Here is a 16,358-nt window from a genome sequence, read left to right as displayed (position 1 = left end):
GTCCCTCCCCTACACCCCTCCCTGTCTCCATGACCCTGTCCCTCCCCTACACCCCTCCCTGTCTCCATGACCCCGTCCCTCCCCTACACCCCTCCCTGTCTCCATGACCCCGTCCCTCCCCTACACCCCTCCCTGTCTCCATGACCCCCCTCCCTCCCCTACACCCCTCCCTGTCTCTGGGCCCATTCCTCTCTACTCCCCTTACAGATAGTCAGGGAGAGGGGGTGTTACGTGAAGCAGAACAGCGAGGCCGCTGGGAGTCAGTAGGCTTCCCCGGTGCGGAGCTGAGCTGGGCTACCGCCGTCAGGGCGCTCCCCGTTTCGAGGCTGGACAGAACGCCCGTGTCCTTGCCAAACATCTCAGGCTTTGCCGAAAGGGAAAATGCCCCGCGGTTCCCCTGTGGGACCGGTGTGCTAATCCCTGCGAGGTATGGCCGCGCCATCATTGAAACATAAGATTATTAAGGGATTGGACACGCTAGAGGCAGGAAGCATGTTCCCGCTGATGGGTGAGTCCAGAACCAGAGGCCACAGTTTAAGAATAAGGGGTAGGCCATTTAGAACTGAGATGCAGAAAAACTTTTTCACCCAGAGAGTGGTGGATATGTGGAATGCTCTGCCCCAGAAGGCAGTGGAGGCCAAGTCTCTGGATGCATTCAAGAGAGAGTTAGATAGAGCTCTCATAGATAGCCGGGTCAAGGGATATGGGGAGAAGGCAGGAACGGGGTACTGATTGTGTATGATCAGCCATGATCACAGTGAATGGCGGTGCTGGCTAGAAGGGCCGAATGGCCTACTCCTGCCCCTACTGTCTATTGTCTATTGTATCAATCAGAATCAGATTGGAAGATAGGTTGTGAAATGTGTTGTTATACAAAGACATAATTAATTATACTATAAATTACGAAATAAAAGGTGTTAAAGAATATAATAAAATATTGTTCGTTGGTTCACGGAGAATTCAGAACTCAGACAGGAAGAAGTTTTTCCTGAACCATTGAGTGAGGGTCTTCAGGCTCCACCCTCACAGTAGTAACAAGAAGAGGGTGTGTCCGGGATGGTGAGGGTCTTCAGTGATGATGCCACCTCCTTCAGGCACCGTCTCTTGTAGATGCCCTCGATGGTGGGAGGGTTGAGGCTGTGATGGAGCTGACTGTGTCTCCAGCCCTCCGCATCGGAGCTTCTACACCGGACGGTGATGCAACCAGTCAGAACGTTCTCCCCCGTACATCTGCAGAAACTTGGTAGTCTTTGTTGACGTGCCAAATCTCCATAAGACCGTAAGATATCGGTGTAGAATCAGGCCATTCAGCCCATTGAGTCTGCTCCACCATTCCATCATGGCTAACCCAACATTCCTCTCAGCCCCAATCTCCTGCCTTCTCCCCGTATCCCTTCATGCCCTGACCAATCAGGAATCTATCACCTCTGCTTTAAATATACACAAAGCTTGACCTCCACAGATGCCTGTGGCAGAGAATTCCACAGATTCACTACTCTCTGGTGAAAGAAATTCCTCCTTCTCTTTGGTCTATATGGGCGACCCTCAGTTCTGAGGCTGTGTCCTCTGGTCTTAGACTCTCCCACCAAGGAACCATCCTCTCCACATTCACTCTATAAAGGCCTTTCACCATTCAATAGATTTCAATGAGGTCACTCCTCATTCTTCTGAATTCCGGTGAATACAAACACAGAGCCATCAAATGCTCTTCATAGGAGAAGCCGTTCAATCCTGGAATAATCTTTGTGAACCACCTTTGAACCCTCTCCAGTTTCAGCGCAACCTTTCTAAGATAAGGGGCCCAAAACGGCTCACAACACTCCAAGCGGGACCTCACCAGGGCTTTATAAAGCCTTAACATTACATCCTTGCTTTTACGTTCTAGTCCTCTCGAAGTGAATGCTGACATCACATTTGCCTCCCTCACCACCGACTCAGCCTGAAAATTAACCTTTAGGGAATCTCGCACAAGGACTCCCAAGTCACTTTGTGTTTCAGATTTTTGTATTTTCTCTCCAGTTAGAAAATAGTCAACCCTTTCATTTCTCCTACCAAAGTGCATGACAACACACTTCCCAATGCTTCTTTGCCATTTTCCTCATCTATTTCTCCTCCCTACTTCTTAAAAACTACCTGCCCCTCCACCTATCTTCATATCATATGCAAATTTTGCAACAAAGCCATCAATTCCATCATAGACATTTCATGTTAAACGGATCGGTCCCAACACAGACCCCTGTGGAACACCACTAGTCACCAGCAGCCAACCAGAAAACGCTCCCTTTATTCTCACTCTTTACCTCCTGCCACTCAGGCACTTTATCCATCCCTGTATCTTTCCTGAAATACCACGGGATCTTAGCTTGTGAAGCAGCCTCACGTGTGGCACCTGGTCAAAGGCCTTCTGAAAATCCAAGTACACAACACCCACTGATTCTCCTTTGCCTATTCACCTGGTATTTCTTCAAAGAATTCTAACAGATTTGTCAGGCAAGACTTTCCCTTGAGAAAACCATGCTGATTATGGTCTGTTTTATCATGTGCCTCCTGAGAGATCATCCTGAATAATTGACTCCTCAAACTCCTAATGGAGTAGAGGCAATGGCGTGCCTTCTTTGTCATTGCATCAATGTGTGGGGCCAACGTTCAGTGCCAACACCCCTTTCCATCTTTGACCGCTCAACAAGGATTGGTGTGCGTCCTTCCACCTTCCCCTTCCTGAAGTCCACAATCAGCTCCTTGGCCTTGCTGATGTTGAGGGTGAGGTTGCTGTTACTGCACCACTCAACCAGCTGATCAAGCTTGCCCCTGTACGCCTCCTCATTGCCCTCTGAGATTCTGCCAGCAACAGTGGTGGTCATTGGTGAATATATAGCAGGTGCTTGTGTGGAGCTGGGAATGCGAGGCATGCAAAGGTGGATAAACCCTCAGTGTACCTATCAATGTTGGGGGGGAAGCTATAGAAGAAATGACTGGGGTGACATGAGAGCTGTTTGTAGCCTCTTTGGCCACAGGTGAGGATCTGGGAGTTGGGATGGTGGCTAATGTTATCCTTGAAGGGAAACAATGAGCAATCATAAACTCCAGGCCAGTCAGACTAACGTCAGTGGTGGGGACGTTGCCAAGGGTATTCTGAGCGCCAGAATCTACCTGCGTTTGGAAAAGCAGGGGATGATTAGGGATGGTCAGCGTGGCTTTGTGCGTGGGAGACTGTGGTCTCAGGAAGTTTTGTTTGAAGTGACCAAGGAGACAGACACGGGCAGGGTGTTAAACATTGCCTGTGTTTGAAAGGGTTGGAAGTACCGTGACTGGTCGCATCTCGGTCTGATTTGACAATTCGAGTGCGCGGGGATGTAAGGAGATGCTGAGAGCAGTGGGCTGAACCCAGTACGCCACAGGCACACCCGTCCCCACCATCGGTCTCATCTCCAGGAGGCTCTGCCTCGTCATCCATGATCAAAGTTCAAGATCAAGTTTATGGTCAACCAAACGAAACAACGTTCCTCCGGACCACAGTGCAACCACACAACGTATATCACACCAGCACATAAACCAAATTATTACCATAAGGCCATAAGAGCAGAATTAGGCCATTTGGCCCACTGAGTCTCCTCCATCATTCAATCATAGCTGATTTTTTTTATCCTTCTCCCCGTTTGATGCCACGTCCAGTCAAGAACCTAAAAATCTCCACCTTAAATACACCCAAAGTCCCGGCCTCTACAGCTGCCCGTGGTAACAAATTCCACAAATTCACCACCCACTGGCTAAAGAAATTTCTCCACATCTCAGTTTTAAATGGACGCCCCTCTGTCCTGAAGCTGCGCCCTCTTGTCCCACCATCCTTTCCACATCTACTCTGTCTCAGCCTTTCAACATTTGAGAAGTTTCAATGAGATCCCCCTTCATCGTTCTGAATTCCAGCAATTACAGACCCTGAGCCATCACACTTCCCTCGTAAGATAACCCTTTCATTTTTGAAATTATCCTTGTGAACCTCCTCCGGATCCTCTCCAATGCCAACACATCTTATCTTAGATAAAGAACCCAAAACTGTTCACAATACTCAAGGTGAGGCCTCACCAGGGCCTTATAAAGCCTCAGCATCACATCTCTGCTTTTGTATCCTAGACCTCTTGAAATGAATGCTAACATGGCATTTACCTTCCTCACCACCAACTGTACCTGTAAGTTAATCTTCAGGGGGTTCTGTACAAGGACTTCCAAGTCCCTTTGCATCTCAGATTTTTGGATTTTCTCCCTGTTTAGAAAATAGTCCTCACATTTATTTCTACTACCAAAGTGCATGACCATGTATTTTCCAACATTGTATTTCATTTGCCACTTTCTTACCCATTCTCCTAATCTGTCCAAGTCCTTCTGCATCCTACCTGTTTCCTCAACACTACCTGTCCCTGCACTAATCTTCATATTATCTGCAAACCTGGTAACAAAACCATCTATTCCATCATCTAAATCATTTATATACAGCATAAAAAGTGTTCCCAACACCAGCCCCTGTGAAACACCACTAGTCTCTGGCAGCCAACCAGCCAAGGATCCTTTTATTCCCACTTGCTGCATTCTACCAATCAGCCAAGGCTCTAACCACCTTAGTAACTTTCCTGTAATACCACGGGCCCTTAACTTGGTTAGCAGCCTCATGTGTGGCACCTTGTCAAAGGCCTTCTGAAAGTTCAAATATACATCAACTAAATCCCTTTTATCTATCCTACTTGTAATCTCCTCAAAGAATTCCAGCAGGTTCATCCGGCAGGATTTTCCCCTGATGGAAACCATGTGGACTTTGTCCATCTTGTCCTGGGTCACCAAGTTCTCCATCACCTCATCCTTAACAATTGACTCCAACATCTTCCCAACCACTGAGGTCAGGCAAACTGGTCTGTAATTTCCTTTCTGCTGCCCTCCTCCTTTCTTAACATTAACATAAATAAGTCAATAGAACAAACAATTCAAAATGCAAGTAGAGCAGGTGAACAGTAAACAGCTCGCTGACCTAGTGACAAGCCCTTGGTGGTAGCAGGTCTAACAGCCAGAGGGAAGAAGCTGGTTTTTGCATTCTCTGCATTTTATTAATGATAATTATCTTTGTGGTTGGACTTTGAGTGTTTTGTGTTATTGTTGGGTCTTCTCTAGTTAATATTTAAGTTGCAATTGTCCTTGAGTACTTCCAATTAATTCTCCGAGACTTTGCAGGTGTTTTGTATTGTTGCACTTCTATTTTTTTAATGTGTTATGGTTAGGTTTTCTCCAGTTTACACTCAAGTTACAATTGTCCATTAATAGTTCCAATTAATTCTCCAAACTTTGCAGATGTCCAGATAAGTATCTTTGGACTTTTGTCTCTTATTAGAACAGTTACTTTGTTAGCTTGTAATTAGTCTGGGTTTATCAGCTGGGCACAGATTCTTTCAGAATCAGAATCAGGTTTATTATCACCAGCACGTGATGTGAAATTTGTTAACTTAGCAGCAGCAGTTCGATGCGATACATGATGATATAGAAAAGAAAAAAAATAAATCAATTACAGTAAGCGTATCAAATCACAAACGAGAAAATCTGCAGCTGCTGGAAATCCAAGCAACACACGCAAGATGCTGGAGGAACTCAGCAGGCCAGGCCAGGAACTACTCATGGAAAAAAAGTACAGTCGATGTTTCGGGGAGAAACCCCTCGACCCGGGTCTTGGTCTGAAACATCGACTGTACGTTTTTTCACAGATGCTGCCTGGCCTGCCGAGTTCCTCCAGCATTTTGTGTGTGTTGCTTGGATTTCCAGCATCTGCAGATTTTCTCCTGTTTCTGTGTGGTAGTGTTCATGGGTTCAATGTCCATTTAGGAACCGGATGGCAGAGGGGAAGAAGCTGTTCCTGAATCGCTGAGTGTGTGCCTTCAGGTTCTGTAGCTGATGGTAACAATGAGAAGAGGGCATGTCCTGGGCGATGGGGGTCCTTAATGAGAATCACCTTTGAAGGTGTCTTGATGGAGCTGACTAATTTTACTACTTTCTGTAGCTTCTTTTTGTCCTGTGTAATAGATCCCCCCCCCACCCCCATACCAGATGGTGACGCAGCCTGTCAGAATGCTCTCCACGGTACATCTATAGAAGTCTTCACGTGTTTTAGGTGGCAAACCGAATCTCCTCAAACTCCTAATGAAGTATAGAAAATGTCTCGCCTTCTTTGTAGCTGCATCAATATGTTGACACCAGGTTAGATCCTCAGAGATATTGACAGCCAGGAACTTGAAAATGCTCACTCTCTCCACTTCTGATCCCTCTGTGAGGACTAGTTTGTGTTCCCTCATCTTGCTCTTCTTGAAGTCCACAATCAGCTCTTTCAACTTTCATTGAGTGCCAGGTTATTGCTGTGGCACCATTCCACTAGTTGGCATATCTCACTCCTGTACGCCCTCTCGTCACCACCTGAGATTCTACCAGCAATGGTTGTATCATCAGCCACTTTATAGATGGCATTTGAGCTGTGCCTAGCCACACAGTTGTGTATACAGAGAGTAGAGCAGTGGGCTAAGCACACACCCCTGGGGTGCGCCAGTGTTGATCGTCAGCGAGGAGGAGATGTTATCACTAATCTGCAGAGATTGTGGTTTTCCAGTTAGGAATTCAAGCATCCAGTTGCAGAGGGAGATACAGAGACCCAGATTCTGTAGCTCATCAGTCAGGACTGTGGGAATGACGGTGTTAAATGCCGAGCTGTAATTGATGAGCAACATCTGTTGTTCTGGAGTGTGTTTAAAGGAGTTGAGCAAACCCCTTGTTTCCTGTCGCCTTGATTCTTGCCAAGTCTAGTTCTGGCCAAGTTATGCAAGACCTCGTAAGTTCAATAGACAGTAGGGGCAGGGGTAGGCCATTCAGCCCTTCTAGCCAGCACCACCATTCACTGTGATCACGGCTGATCATACACAATCAGTACCCCGTTCCTGCCCTCTCCCCATATCCCTTGACTCCGCTATCTATAAGAACTCTATCTAACTCTCTCTTGAATGCATCCAGAGACTTGGCCTCCACTGCCTTCTGGGGCAGAGCATTCCACAGATCCACCACTCTCTGGGTGAAAAAGTTTTTCCACATCTCAGTTCTAAATGGCTTACCCCTTATTCTTAAACTGTGGCCTCTAGTTCTGGACTCACCCGTCAGCGGGAACATGCTTCCTGCCTCCAGCGTGTCCAATCCCTTAATAACCTTATATGTCTCAATCAGATCCCCTCACATCCTTCTAAATTCCAGTGTATACAAGCCCAGTCGCTCCAATCTTTCAACATATGACAGTCCCGCCATTCCGGGAATTAACCTTGTGAACCTACGCTGCACTCCCTCAATAGCAAGAATGTTCTTCCTCAAATTTGGAGACCAAAACTTCACACAATACTTCAGGTGGGGTCTCACCAGGGCCCTGTACAGCTGCAGAAGGACCTCTTTACTCCTATACTCAATTCCTCTTGTTATAAAGGCCAGCATGCCATTAGCTTTCTTCACTGCCTGCTGTACCTGCATGCTTGCTTTCATTGACTGATGTACAAGAACACCTAGATCTCGTTGTGCTTCCCCTTTTCCTAACTTGACTCCATTCAGATAGTAATCTGCCTTCCTGTTCTTGCCACCAAAGTGGATAACCTCACATTTATCCACATTAAATGGCATCTGCCATACATTTGCCCACTCACCCAACCTGTCCAAGTCACCCTGCATTCTCATAACATCTTCCTGACATTTCACACTGCCACCCAGCTTTGTGTCATCAGCAAATTTGCTAATGTTACTTTTAATCCCTTCATCTAAGTCATTAATGTATATTGTAAACAGCTGTGGTCCCAGCACCGAACCTTGCGGTACCCCACTGGTCACAGTCTGCCATTCTGAAAGGGACCCGTTAATCGCTACTCTTTGTTTCCTGTCAGCCAGCCAATTTTCAATCCATGTCAGTACTCTGCCCCCAATACCATGTGCCCTAATTTTGCCCACTAACCTCCTATGTGGGACTTTATCAAAAGTTTTCTGGAAGTCCAGGTACACTACATCCACTGGCTCTCCCTTGTCCATTTTCATAGTTACATCCTCAAAAAACTCCAGAAGATTAGTCAAGCATGATTTTCCCTTCATAAATCCATGCTGACTTGGACTGATCCTTTTACTGCTATCCAAATGTGTTGTAATTTCATCTTTTATAATTGACTCCAGCATCTTTCCCACCACTGACGTCAGGCTAACCGGTCTATAATTCCCTGTTTTCTCTCTCCCTCCTTTCTTGAAAAGTGGGACGACATTAGCCACCCTCCAGTTAGCAGGAACTGTTCCTGAATCTATAGAACATTGGAAAATGATTACCAATGCGTCCACGATTTCTAGAGCCACCTCTTTAAGTACACTATCAGGTCCCAGGGAATTATCAGCCTTCAGACTCAACAGTCTATCCAACACCGTTTCTTGCCTAATATAAATTTCCTTCAGTTCATCCTTTACTCTAGTTCCTTTGACCACTATTACATCTGGGAGATTGTTTGTCTCTTCCCTAGTGAAGACAGATCCAAAGTACTTGTTCAACTCATCTGCCATTTCCTTGTTCCCCATAATAAATTCACCCGTTTCTGTCTTCAGTGGTCCAATTTTGGTCTTAACTAATTTTTTGCTATTCACATACCTAAAGAAGCTTTTACTATCCTTTATATTCTTGGCTAGTTTACCTTCGTACCTCATTTTTTCTTAGCGTATTGCCTTTTTTGTTATCTTCTGTTGCTCTTTATAAGCTTCCCAGTCCTCTGGTTTCCCGCTCGTCTTTGCTATGTTATACTTCTTCTCTTTTATTTTTATACTGCCCTTTACTTCCCTCCTCAGCCACACCCACCCTTTACTCCCCTTAGGATCTTTCTTCCTCTTTGGAATGAACTGATCCTGCACCTTCTGCATTATTCCCAGAAGTACCTGCCATTGTTGTTCCACTGTCTTCCCTGCTAGGGTATTGTTCCATTGAACTTTGGCCAGCTCCTCCCTCATAGCTCCATAGTTTCCTTTGTTCAACTGTAATACTGACACATCCGATTTTCCCTTCTCCTTCTCAAATAGTAGGTTAAAACATATCATATTATGGTCACTACCTCCTAATGGTTCCTTTACCCTGAGGTCCCTGATCAAATCCGGTTCATTGCACAACACTAGATCTAGAATTGCCTTCTCCCTGGTAGGCTCCAGTACCAGCTGTTCTAAGAATCCATCTCGGAGGCACTTCACAAACTCCCTTTCTTGGGGTCCAGTACCATTCCGATTCTCCCAGTCTACCTGCATGTTGAAATCCCCCATGACAACTGTATCATTACCTTTGCGACATGCCAATTTTAACTCTTCATTCAACTTACACCCTACATCCAGACTGCTGTTTGGGGGCCTGTAGATAACTCCCATTAGGGTCTTTCTACCCTTAGAATTTCTCAGTTCTATCCATACTGACTCTACATCCCCTGATTCTATGTCCCCCCTCGCAAGGGACTGAATATCATTCCTCACCAACAGTCACCCCACCCCCTCTGTCAGTCAGTCTGTCCTTTTGATAAGACGTATATCCTTGAATATTCATTTCCCAGGCCCTGTCTCTTTGAAGCCATGTCTCTGTTATTCCCACAACATCGTACTTGCCAATTTCCAACTGAGCCTCAAGCTCATCTACTTTATTCCTTATACTTCGTGCATTCATATATAATATTTTTAATTCGTTACTCCCCTCTCCTTTCATATCAATTCCTATTTCACTTGGCCATACTGTATGATCTCTTCTTGAGCTTTCTACTCCATTGATTCTGTTGTCCTTTTTAACTTCTCTTATTTTCACTTCCCCTTTAACTCCATCCTTATATTTCCAGTTCATCCCCTCCACCCGCACTACTTTGTTTAAACACATCCGTGTTGCAGTGGCAAACCTGTCTGCCAGAATGCTGGTCCCCTGCCTATTAAGGTGCAACCCATCCCTTTTGTACAATTCATCCCTACCCCAAAACAGATCCCAGCGGTCCAAGAATGGAAATCCTTGCTTCCTGCACCAGTTCCTCAGCCACACATTCAGATCCATTATCTCCCTGTACCTGCCCTCTCCAGCATGAGGAACTGGAAGCAAACCAGAGATAACCACCCTGGAAGTCCTGCTTTTCAGCCTTCTTCCGAGTTCTCTGAAGTCCCGCTGCAGAATGTCTTTCCTCTTCTTACCGATGTCATTTGTGCCGACATGCACTACCACTTCCGGCTGTTCACCTTCACCCTTGAGGATTCCCTGCAATCGGTCCGTGATGTCCTGGATCCTAGCACCAGGGAGGCAACACACCATCCTTAAATCTCGCCTGTTGCCGCAGAAACCCCTTTCCGTACCTCTTACTATGGAGCCCCCTACTACCACGGCTCTTCCTGATCTCTGACTCCTCGGCTCTGTTTCTGCACCAATTTTCGGCTCGCAGACCTGTCCGCCTCTCAGACTGGCAGTATCTTCTGCCCTGACAGCTTCCAAGAGGGTGAACCTGTTTACGAGAGGTACATCCCCTGGGGTCTCCTGTACTTTAAGCATCCTTTCCTTCCTCTTTGTCACCCCCTTTCTCTCTTCCGGTATCCTCGGTGTAACGACCTCACTGTAGGTCCTGTCCAGAAAACCCTCATTTTCGCGGATGAACCTGAGGTCATCCAGTTCTTTCGTCAGTGCTGCAACATGCTCCTTCAGAAGCTGAATCTGGACACACTTTCCACAGCTGCAGCAGCCGGGGGCACCATCAGTGTCCCTAACCTCCCACATCATGCACGTAGCACACTGAATCAGCTTAGCAGTCATGTCTTCACCCTCTCCAATTGTGCCTGGTGTAGTCTCCTCCCTCAGTCTCTTCCCTCAGTCTCCTCCCTCAGCCTCCTCGCCGAAGACTCTCGAGCCAAAGACCAGCGCTTCTCACACCAGGCACTTCCCTCGACCAGGCCGCTTTCAACTGCTCTGTTTCGTTAATAAAATTCCTAGATTTGTTAAACCCTTCTGAGTCTCTGTGTGATCCTGTGCTTGGGCCGGAAGGGACAACCTGACGATGTATATTTGCTGTTTTCCTTGCTCTTTGCTAGGAGTTTGAGGAGGTTTGCTGTATCTCCAAAGACTACAGATGGACGGTGGAGAGCATCCCGGCGGGCTGTCTGGTACGGAGGCTCCAATGTCCAGGATCGGAAAAGGGATGCAGAGGGTTGTAGACACAGCCAGCTCACCATGGGGACAACCCTCCCCACCCTCGAGGGCACCTTTGGTGCCTCAAGAAGGCAGCGTCTATCAATGAGGACCCTCACCATCCAGGATATGCACTGTACTCATTACTACCTTTTCTTGGGAGCTATAAAGAATTACAATAGAATGGCCGTGATCCCGGTGTAGGTCGTCGGGAATAGGCAGGCTTAATGTTTTCTGGCATGGACTAGATGGGCCGAAGAGCCTGTTTCTGTGCTGTACTTCTCCTGGACTATAAGCAACAGAGACTGACAAACTACCAACATGCAGGAGAAGACAAATTGTGCAAATAAACAGCAAGTAATACTGAGAACGTTTGCACCAGTAAAAATGCATCTTTTTTACTATTGTAACCCATGGTAATTTTTTATATAAAGCCCCGTACCTTTGCAACGGAACAAAAAATATTCACAATATATGTCAGCGATAATGGCCTGTTTCTGATTATTTTCATCTATTCACTGAGATGCAGCATGGAATAGGCCCTATGGGGTCTTCGAGCCACGTTGCCTAGCAACCTCCTAGCCTAATCATAGGACAATTTACAACAATCAATTAACCTCATGGCAGGTTCACGGCAGGAAGAGTTTTTCTTCCTTCTGCTGTCTGGGTGAGATGATGAGCTGTCGGGACTTTGAGACTCTCTTTTAAACCGTGCCATGGACTGCTCTTTATCAGATTACGGTATTGCTTTGCACTGTTGAAACTATATGTTAACTATAACTATATGTAACTATGTGGTTTTGTGTATGTCTTGTAGCTTTAGGTTTGTCTGATGGGTTTGTAGTTCCTTTCCAGGGAACGTGCTAAGACGGTAGCGCGATATCGATACGCAGCAGCCTCTCCGGACTCTGGATTCGGGATTACCAAACGTTATGTGGTTTTTCTTGTGTGGTCTGTTTTGTGCTTTTTCGTGATATCATTCCGGAGAACGTTGTCTCATTTTTTAACTGCGTTGTATTTGTGGTTTCTAAATGACAATAAACTGAATCTGAATCTGAACCTGCCAACCGGTTCGTCTTTGGACTGTGGGAGCAAACCGGAGCATCCGGAGGAAACCCACGTGTTCACGGGGAGAACATAGAAGCTCTTTACAGGCAGTGGCGGGAATTGAACACGGCTCGCCGGTACTGTAAGGTGCTGTGCTAACCACTCTGCCGTGCCGCCCCGTTGCCACACGCCTGTGACGTTGCTGCGAGAACACACAAGTAATTGCGTGCACGTGACAATTAACTCGACCTCGACACAGATTTTATCAAGGCCTCTGACAAGGTCCCACACGGTGGGCTGGCCTGGAAGGTTGGTTGACATGGGAGCGAGGGTGAGCTGGCCAGCTGGATACAAACTGGGTCTGGCTGAGGGAGCAGAAGGGGGCAGTGGGAGGCGGTTTCCAACACTGCAGGTCCACAACCAGTGTTGTGCATTTTGTATTTAATATATCAGTAATATTGTAAATATATTGTTTGATTAAGCATCCTTGTTTGTTTAAATAATTCATTGTGGTTATATGTACAAAAAATGCAAATGGCATACGTCATCACGCCACGACGTCATACAGGAGTTATGTCCTGGCTCCCTTCTTTTCCTTTCAAATAGTTTTTTTTTATGTTTTGGAGTTACAAAACATAACGGAGATGACGAGGGAGTTTTACATGAACCGGAGATGACTGCCTACCTGCTGAAGTGCAGTGAGACACTGGAATTTTAAAAAAGCTAAAGAGATGTTCAAGTTTTTAAAAAAAGTACAGTGAGATATTTGAGTTAAACAAAAGCAGCAACAAGTTTTCTTCTGAAGAAGAAAGATGATTGAGTTAATTAAAGGCAGAAAACAAGAACACAATCATGGGTTCACAAAGAGTGAGTACAGGCTGATAATAATCATAAAAAAAGAGCAGAAAGGGTTGTTATATCAGAAAGATAGACACGTTTGATTACACAGCAGATAACTGGATATTATATATGGAGCGGTTTGGACAGTATTTTAAAACAAATGAAATAGCCAGTGAGTTTTGCTGAGTGCATCGGGTTTAAAGGCATACGGTTTGCTTCCAGGTTTGACTGCTCCAACCAAAGCAGAACCAGTCAAAATGTACTTTCCTGCTACTGTGAAAGTGATGCTGGAATATTTAGAACCAAAATCATTGTTGATTGTGAAATGCTTAAGGTTTCATAAGTAGAGTCACAAGGAGAGCAGCCCATTTCAGCATACGTGGCTGATTGAAGCTGACTGTCATTTTGATACTGAGCTTAATGATACACTGAGAGATTGTTTGGTTTGTGGAGTTTTACAAGAAAGCATTCAAAAATGGCTTTTAAATGAAGCACAACTCACATTTAAAAGAGCAGCTGCAATAACTGTATCAATGGAAACAACAAATGAGTTGCAGTCAGGAACAAAGATGAGCACGAACTGAATTACCAGCCTGGCCGAGCAATTTCCGTTACCACTGTGGCAGGGGCCCACATACACCAGACCAGTGCAAACTTATAGTCAAACTTGCAGAAAATGCAACAAAGTAGGACTCACTCACGAAGGGTCTCGGCCCGAAACGTCGACAGCCCTTCTCCCTATAGATGCTGCCTGGCCTGCTGTGTTCCACCAGCATTTTGTGTGTGTTGTTGTTTGAATTTCCAGCATCTGCAGATTTCCTCCTGTTTGCTCATACAAAGGACCATGCCGGGAAGACAGAAATAAATGGACTGCACAGGGAAGGGAAAAAGATTTTAAAAAAGCAAATTGCAGTTTCAAAAAGAGCACTAATCTGCATGCTGTTGCTGAAAACTTTAATGATGACAAGAATGACACAGGACTGCCTAGCATCGAGATTTATGATGTGAAAGCTAACAATGGACAAACAATACGGCTTACATCAGAAGTGAATGAAAAATACGTTAAAATGGAATTGGACATTGGCTTGGCTATGTCATTATTCCACAAAATGACTCTGAGCAACATTCCAGAGATATCTGCAGATATCCAACCAAGTATTTATACTGGGGAAAAGATAACTCCCATGGGAATGACATTCCTAACAGTGAAATACAACAAACAACAAGCCACTTTGAGCTTGTATGCGGTAAAAACAGGAGGGCCAGCATTGTGGGGGCGTGATTGGCCGAGACAACTACAACTTGATTGGAAATCCATGCCACATCCCCTGTAACAGAGTCAACTGAAAGCAAATTCAGAAAGGTGCTGGATGATGCCACAGCAGCGTTCAGGGATGGCATTGGAAAACTCAAACATATCAATGTTATGGTCCGGTCCTGAGCCTGCATTCCGGGTCTTGATCCGGTCCACGGACTCCGGACTCCGGGTCTTGTAGCCATCCCTCATTTCACCCTTAAGCCCAAATAGGATCATCTTGGCTTAAGGAGGCGCACCTGATACCTATAAGGGGCTCTGGGACTGAGTCTAGTTGGGGGTTGTCTTGTTTGTGCTATCTGGTTGTTTTGACCTGGTTGTCCTGTTTGCCCCGGCTTGGAGTATCCACTGTTAATCATCTAGTTCTGTAAGTCTGTTCCTGTAGTCACCCTGGACTGAGCTCCCTTCCGATCCCTTGCCTCTGTCGGGTGAGCAGGCCGGACTGCCGTTGCCTGGCGGGGGACTCTGACCCTTTCCTACCCCTCTTCTGATGGGTTGTGTCCTGCATCCTGCCCAGGTGCCCCGTGACCTGCCCAGGCCCCTGTGTTCCTGCCTGGGAGGCTGGGCCCTGCCCAGGAGTTATGTGGCCTGCCCAGGGGGCTATCCTCCCAGCATTCCTTATCCCACAGACCCATCCTCTAGCCTAGCCGGGGCCCTGCCCTGGCCGCGGACTCCGGGGCCCTGCCCTCGCCATGAACTCTCTCTGAACCCCAGGATCACCTTTGAATGCCACAGTGTCCCCATCTGGTTCTATCCTTTAGATGTTCCTGTCCTGCCCCTAGTACTTCAGTGCCTGTGTCCTGCATTTGGGCCCAGCCTCCACGTCCTCTTGTGACAATCAGGAGTAAAGTAGTGTTAAATGAAAATGCCACACTTAGGTTTTGCAAAGACTGTCTGGTTCCTTATATCATCCATGTGAAAGTAGCCAGTGAGGTGAAGGAATTCTTTCCAAAGTTGAATGAGCCCATGGGCTATGCCAGTGGTCTCGGTAGCCAAGAAGAATGGGTCAGCAGGATGTGTGGTGATTGTAAGACTGCATCTACACTCTGGCAGAAATCCATAGACCAGGTGCTGCAAGGTTGTCTGGACGCCCAGTGTTACCTGGATGACATCATCGTTACCAGTAAAGATGACATGGATATTCTCCAAAACCTCAAGACAGCGTAAAAAAGATTATAAGATTATGGGCTCAGAGCACAATGGAACAAATGTGAATTCTTTAAACCTAGCATCATTTACAGCATTAAAACATAGATGCACAAGGATTACACAAGGGTGGGCCAAGATCAAAAGATATGTCACAGTTGTGGTCCTTTTTAGGATTTGGCAATTACTACAACAGATTCCAGGCTACACCCCTTGAACTTATTATGGCAGATCGGGAGGAAATGGCAATAGACAATGCAGTGTGAGGTGGTTTTGCGTAAGAGTAAAGGAAATGGTGCCGTCACTCACTGTGATCCACATCGTCCTGTGAAGCTTGCTGTGCCCTGTCCGGGATGCCAACACGTCCAGGAGAAAGGTGGTCAGATCTGTCAGAGCCACTTCCTACAGTCCCAGAGTCAACTCCTACAACCAACATGGAGGAGGCCCAAGACCTGAGATTGTGTCACAGCCTCAAGTCTCAGCTGCCAGGCTGAGTGATTCCCCTCGTTAGGAAAGACGTCATCCAACAAGAGTAAGAAATCCTCCACCGTGATTAAATCTTCCAGCCTGAATGGGGCAGTTTACAATTTACTATGCTGTATAGTAATTGTATTGTATTATATAATATACTGTACCTATGGTATAAATGGTCGTTGTGCCATGTCTAGGGTGCAAGTGTAGTGGCTACTGCTTGTCGCTCTCACTTTCAGCTTCCACTGCCGGCGGAAGTGGAATGCGAAAAGGAATGCTGGATGTGTCGGTCTCTCCCTGCTGGTACACAGCCTCTCCGACAGCAAG

Source organism: Hemitrygon akajei, chromosome 25, assembly GCF_048418815.1.
Source record: "Hemitrygon akajei chromosome 25, sHemAka1.3, whole genome shotgun sequence".
Lineage (NCBI taxonomy): Eukaryota > Metazoa > Chordata > Chondrichthyes > Myliobatiformes > Dasyatidae > Hemitrygon > Hemitrygon akajei.
The sequence above is the reverse complement of the archived record's forward strand: the minus strand, read 5'-3'. Positions refer to the sequence as shown.